Below are 6,720 nucleotides of genomic sequence, written 5' to 3'. Positions count from 1 at the left end.
ATGTATTCTAAGAAACCAGCCAAATGTAAGTGAAATGATGCCTTATGTACGTGAGGGTATATATGAGGCATCCACACATTCCAAGGTTTTGCTCTTGGAAACAGAGTATTGAAATAAGGATCTTAAGGGACCTAAGGTACAGGCTTGGCATACTGATGCGTTCCTGCTGCTGTTCCCCGTTCTATGAGCACTTGCTCACGTATGTTCTTCTTGATTGTACATAATGTTGAGACATTTCCTCTGAGCTGTGATTGACTATATGAGACTTACTAGAATTATAATCACTTTTTTTCCCCAAAAAGGAAGTAAATCTGGTTGTTCTGGCAACTGGACCAAAGTCCACAGTAAGCTGTCACATTATCAGCTGGTATTGTTTGTTTTCTGAATGTTTCCAAAAACAGCGTGGTTATGTTTAGCTGGAAATGAACTATTGTTCTTATTTTATGGCCCTTGAAGATGCTAAATGGATACTCAGCCAAGGATTAGCATGCGTCAGTGTCACCACGGAGCTTCCGCGGCTGGTGCCAGGCCCTGCTGGCCCTATGGAAGTGTGGCAGGCGCTTGCTCCATCAGCTGCAGTTGGAGCATTTGTGGAGGATTAAAATATGATACTTGCCCAGCGTTGTCATCTTTACGGCCTAGTAATAGATTGCCAAGCGTTCAGATCGTTCGTTCTTCACCAGTGTGATAATTCCATTAGTGACACTTGAGTCATTTGTTCATTTTCAATATTGAAAGCTTAATTTAAGAATATGATAGAGTTGCCCCTGTCTTGAATTTCCCCTCTTAAGGCTTTTAGGTATTGAAATTAAGAAATTAAACTTCCAGTTACCAAAGGTATTCATATGTGCTATTTCCAGTAATAAGGCTTYACTGGATTCTGAAGAATACCAAGGGCCCTTAAATGTGTGAAGGGAYTGTATCATGACCAAGAAAATGTGGCATTTCTTGCCGTTGAACATCTTTTACTTTCTGACTCAAAACTGTACGTGTTTTAGACAAGGAGTGTCTGAAATTAACAGCTTGATTAACTATAATACAATTCTGTAACATCTGTAAGTTGTGAAATGAGATACYCTAGCATTTTATGTGGATACTTCCCTGTATGTCTACAGGTACTGAAATACATGGGCTGCACTTGAAGGTAGTTACGTAGCCTTCCTATAAACTTTTAGCAGATAAAGTGCATAGTCTGAATGACTTTTGGGTTTTCTGCTGTTGGGAGGAAGCGATGGAAAGGCAAATGACTTCTTACAACTTATGTAGAAAACAGTATTTCCTTCAGAGCGAGAGGAGGTATGGATATACTAACCTACGTACGTGCCCTGCTACCACARGGAGTTGACCACTGCCACTTCCTCTTGAAAGCCCAACTCCAAAAGCATTTTTTATCTGTATTCCATTGTTTGTATCTGTTCTGGGGTTGCAGGTTATGGCAAGAGCATATCCTCATGTTCCCTACACTCCCCTTGGCTGACATGGGAGATGGTGTCAGTTTTTGTCTCTGTGCAGTAGACTTGTCTGCTATCTGCAGATCTGTGCCATTAAGTGTCCTGAGAAAGCACACAAACTGCAGGCACAGCTGCCCCTGACTGGCTGAATACCCATAGGATCAATGTGTGTATTAATTTCAGCTTTTGTTATCCTTCCCCCCCCCTACTTTAGGTCCAGTAAATACAAGCAAGAAGTTAGCAAAATGCAGTCATGCGTGCTTGCTGATTTATCATTTCAGGAAAATAAAAACCTAACAGAATCTTGGAAGATTATTCCTTTTGTTTGGGACAAGCCTTCAGCTTCCTTGTTCATGTGTAAAAGATTTCCTGTTCTTGAAAATTAAAAGCAATGTTTGATAAGGACTGTTTAGCAAAAACAGTCACAAACTGGAAATAATTGTAGGAATATTTCTGGATTTAATGTAAATCAATATTTTTTAACATATTCATAGAATCTAGAAATTCTGCACCCTCTAATAATCTCAATATCTGTCAAAATAAGAAACTAAAACAGATGGATAAGATTCTGTTTTTGTACATGCAAACTCTCTCAAGGCTCTTGGGGGCTTTTTTGGATTAAATAGTGTTTATCATTAAGACAGACTTTATCATTTTTTTTYCTGGGCTTTGCAATTGAGTCCTTTTGTCTGTGCAAACAAAACCAGTTAGGGTCTGAGAGACAGATAACTGAGCAGGTCATCAGGAAGCCCATAGGACAGTGCCATGTTCTCRTGTAATTGTTGTTCTGCAGGCAGAGCTGAAAGGATATGGTAGATCAAGTTCAGGTCTTTATCTCAATTTTTGTGAAAAACTGACCCCCTTAAAACTGAAGGTCATTAGGAAAACTTGTATTAATTTGTTAAGCTTCAACTAATAGTTATGCTTTAATGCAATCAGTTGTTGGCAGCATTTGCATCTCCTATTGCAGTGGTTGTGTTGATGCTGAAGAAACATTTATTGATGAAAAAACAAAATAAAGGGCCTTTATAATTCCAGCTGRTGAGAAGTGCAGAGGTAACGAAAGAATGCACAGACACTTATTTTAAGGCTAAAAATGATAAAAAAAGATGAAAAGTATACCTGCTTAAGCTTTACTTAGCTTTTSCGTGAATAAGAAGTGGGAAAGGGAGTAAAATGGTGGAAAGATACGTCTTCCAGGAGTGCCAGAAGCTTGTGGTAGTTGTTAACAGGGTCTAGAAAACCAAGCTGTGAGCAGTCCCTCTTAGCAGGCACTCTGTGTTAATTCTGTTAGTGGAGAAAGCAAATGAGGAAAATAAATTGTTAAGTACAACTCTCATTTTCATTTAGGGTCGCTATAGACAGATTTCTAATGGTTAAGTGCTTCCTTTCAATGTATTGAAATACTRCTTATTTTCTATCTTTCTAATGAATATTGTACAGCCTTTCATCTAAGTTATTACTTACTTTCCTGCCAATTTTTGTGGCCAAATGAATGGGATCACATGGTTTAGAGGAACTGAACGTACTTTCTTCCTGTTAACTGCTATGTGTAATACATAACAGTAGTTCTTGAAAATTCTGTTGTTCTTAAATTTTAGATTTAATGACACAATGATGATTCCAGCTATTCATATCCATTGTCAATCATAAAATCATAAAAACACAGCTAGCGCAGTGCAGTCTCCTGTGTCATATTACCTAATCTAGTGAGCTTTACGTTCTGTCTTTTAACACATTTTTTTAAAATTATGACTGCCAAGCAAACAGATGTCCTTAGGTGAGTCCCATGCTGCTTTTGTTTATCAGAGTTCATGTAGTTCATCCCCCGTTAAAAATATACAGCAACAGATGCTACACAGTCTTTGTTAAAGTATTTGCCTGATCCCTGAAAATACAGGAATCCTTGAACCAGGTTAAGCAATATCATTTATCTTAGTACTGTTGAAATTATTTTTCCAGTGTTATATTTTTATTGGGTGCAAAGTACAAGTCAGATAGTTTATAGAGTTCATGTGTGAGACAACAGAGCATTACAGTTTTTAAAAATAGTGTATCTGAACATTAAGACTTTGAACGGTTTTCAGTAAGTTGTTCCTTAATTCTGTGCAACATGCTAAAGTGACGTCTTGTCTTTTCCAGAAAGTGCAAAGCATAGGGGAGCACTCAGGGCCCAGACTGAGGCAAATTTCACTTTCTCCTGTGAAAGAAACAGATCCGTTTCCCTTTAGCAACCTTGATCSCTTCAGTTTGAGTAAAGTACCGTCAGGCTTTCCACGGACAACAATGTAACATAGACTTAATACAAATGAAATAGTAGCTTTTGAGGTACTATGTTGTATAAAATTATTGAATCATAAAATAATTCAGGTTGGAAAAAACTTCAAGAAGTCATCTGGTCCAGCATTTTACTCTAATACTTGTAGATATAGTTGATTTAAAAAAGAAAACTTGTTAAATGAAGGTATTTTCTGAAATACTTTATTTATTCTTTGGTTTTTCAGCATGCTGTCTCAGCAAGAGCTCTCTGAAGTAGTCTTTCAGATCATGTCTGCAAATCTGTATCTTTTTCTGACTCATCTACAGCTTTTTATTTCTTCAGAATATCTTGCAAGTTATATTATCTTTCTGCAGTTCCTCTGGGGCTTTTGATCAAACTGAGGTAGAAGCAATGAACTAAATTGGTAAGAAATAAATTGGAAGGGTGGTGAATTATGTGCTGGCTATGTTTGAAACCATAAAAATAGTTTGAGGAAACAGGCTTCACTTCAGTCCTGCAGCCCCACATCCAGAGAGAAGTTTGGCCAGGTATTTCGATAGCTCTGTGCTGTAGTTGAGGACACAGGTAGTTTCACCTGTTTAAAGCTTGCTGAGATACGATATAGAAAGGACTGTGTTCTTCTAAGTCCTGTTTATGTTCAGTGTACAATGGCTGAGATGATTTGCAGATTAAAAATTGTCCCCTCACTTAATGCAGCATTTTGATGGAAAAAATATTTATATGTGTTGTAAATAAACTTTGGCCTCCCAATGAGGAACTGCAGGAAAACTGAAGAGTGTATGTTAAGAACTGGATAACAACAAAGGAAAGCTGCTGCTTCAGAGCCAGAAACAGGATCCAACACCACCAGCGACAAATTAAGAATGCATTACAAATAAATCAGAAGGATTATGTTTGGAGTAATGAGACAATGCAAGGAACAGGGTGATTACAAAGATCTGGCCCTTGCATTGTTAGACAGATCCCTCCTCCACTGGACAGATCCCCAGTGTACTGTTCTCTGCACCGATGCCAGGTAGAATTACTCTGTRAGAAGAACAAAGAATGCTAAGTTTATTCCTGAAGTCTTACCTGAGTTAGCAGAGAAGCTACCTGCAAAGAAGGTTTAGCAATGGGGAGTCAATGAACATGGACCGATGTGATGCAGCCTCAAAGCAAGCTAAAGATGAGGGCAGCAAGCTCAGCACAAGTCGGCAGCAGGAGCGGAGCCGGTCGACTGAGGGAAGGGATTCTCCCTCTTTAGTCGGCACTCATCTGACTGCGCCTAGAAGACAGTGTCTGGTTTTGCCCCTTCCCTCCCCATCAGTACAGGAAAGATGAGGATTGTAGAGTTGGAGCTAGCCTCTTCGCATCGTGAAGGATGAGAGACAACAGACAGGTTTAAATAAGAGCARTTCTGACTTACTGTAAGGAAAATTTTTCCTCCAGAGAGCAGTCCAGAATGGGGACAAGCTGCCCGTGGYGGCAGGGATCTCTGTCCCTGGAGGTTTTCAAGACCTGCCTGGATAAATCACTATCCAGGGTTTTAATTTAATCCTTAAATTTTTCTATAGATTGAAGTCATTTCAGACTCACAAGGGCAGGACTGCCTGGGATCTGAACTTTCAAGCTCTAATGTTCAGATGTTCACGCAGCAATCTAAATCATGCTTCAGTATTTCATCTAGATCCTAGAGGATTTATTTTATATTGAGATCAGCAAACAGTGCAGAAAGATGATTTTTTTTTTGGATGATGTTTTTCTTTCAATAACAGGAAAAAAACAAAAGGAAAACCTTGCTAGAGACTTTTAAATCAGAAACGCTCACATTGTACCCATAAGCTTTTCCAAGGAGCAGGAAAGGATTCCATGAAAGAAGATCTGATCGAGACATACTGGTCATTAGCACATGCTCGTGTTTATGACCCTTGTTCAGGAGCAAAGGAGTTGGAAATGTCTGCTTGCCATGTGGTCTTGCCTTTTTGTCTTCAGTTTTGATTATAAAAATGTTCCTGTTTAGAAGACATTAACAAGGGAATAAATCTTTGAGCATGCAACCTCTTTGAGCGTAGGCAGACCCAGTTTTTAACTTGTAACAAAGAGAATTTTGGTGGAAGCTTTTTGATGAAATGCTGGCAGCATATCAGAGAAGCACTTTGACTATTTGAGATGTGAACAAGAATGTCGCACTGGATGTTTAAACTTCTTATGTTTCCCCTTAATTATATTTCTTTAAATGACTGCGAGTTGAATATGAGCTGGGCTGCTGTTACCTTTAGAGTATATAGCATTTCTAAATAATGACTCAATTAGAGAAGTCACTAAAATTTACTTTTAGCATAATCCAGAGATTTGACAGCTCAGCAAGACATTAGAGGCAAGCTAGCAGCAGTGTAACATGGTGAGAATTAAAAGTGACCAGAAGAATTATTGATTTTGGCACAAAATCTGTAGGAATAAAAAGCTCGAGGTGTTTAACCAATTTTGTTATAATGGGAACAGAATTCTAGCTATTGTTTAAAGTTGCATTGTCTTTTGTGCAAGTAACGGRCAGTTTAATATGAGACAGGTTTAGTGTCAAGAAGGGTAGAGTTCAAATAAAYGAAAAATAATTCACTGAAGGAAGGTAAGGGATAGGGCACAGATGTGAATACCCTTTGGTAACATACTTCACTTAGCTGCTTTTGCTCTTGCGTCCTTTAACTGCTGGACTTCGATGTCTCAGCGTGGAAAGCAGACACCTATTTTACCTACGCTTTTGTGTTCGAGGCAGCATTCTCCCTTTGTTTAACAAATGCTCGGGGGGGGGGGTTATAAATCTGTAACATTGCACTTCACCTTTTGTCTCTTGCTTAATGACCTTTTAAAAATAAATGCAGAATAGCAGAAGGAAACAGTATCAGCAATGGAAAAGCTGACACATGCGCAACCTGAGCTCTGATTTTCTCAGATCACTCCAGTCTGTTAAACAAAACTTCTTTTTCTTTGCTTTCTGGTTAAAAAAAAAAA

This window comes from Rhea americana, unplaced genomic scaffold, assembly GCF_003343005.1.
Source record: "Rhea americana isolate MKP2758 unplaced genomic scaffold, rheAme1 scaffold_194, whole genome shotgun sequence".
NCBI classification, from domain to species: domain Eukaryota; kingdom Metazoa; phylum Chordata; class Aves; order Rheiformes; family Rheidae; genus Rhea; species Rhea americana.
Note: the sequence above shows the minus strand (reverse complement) of the source record.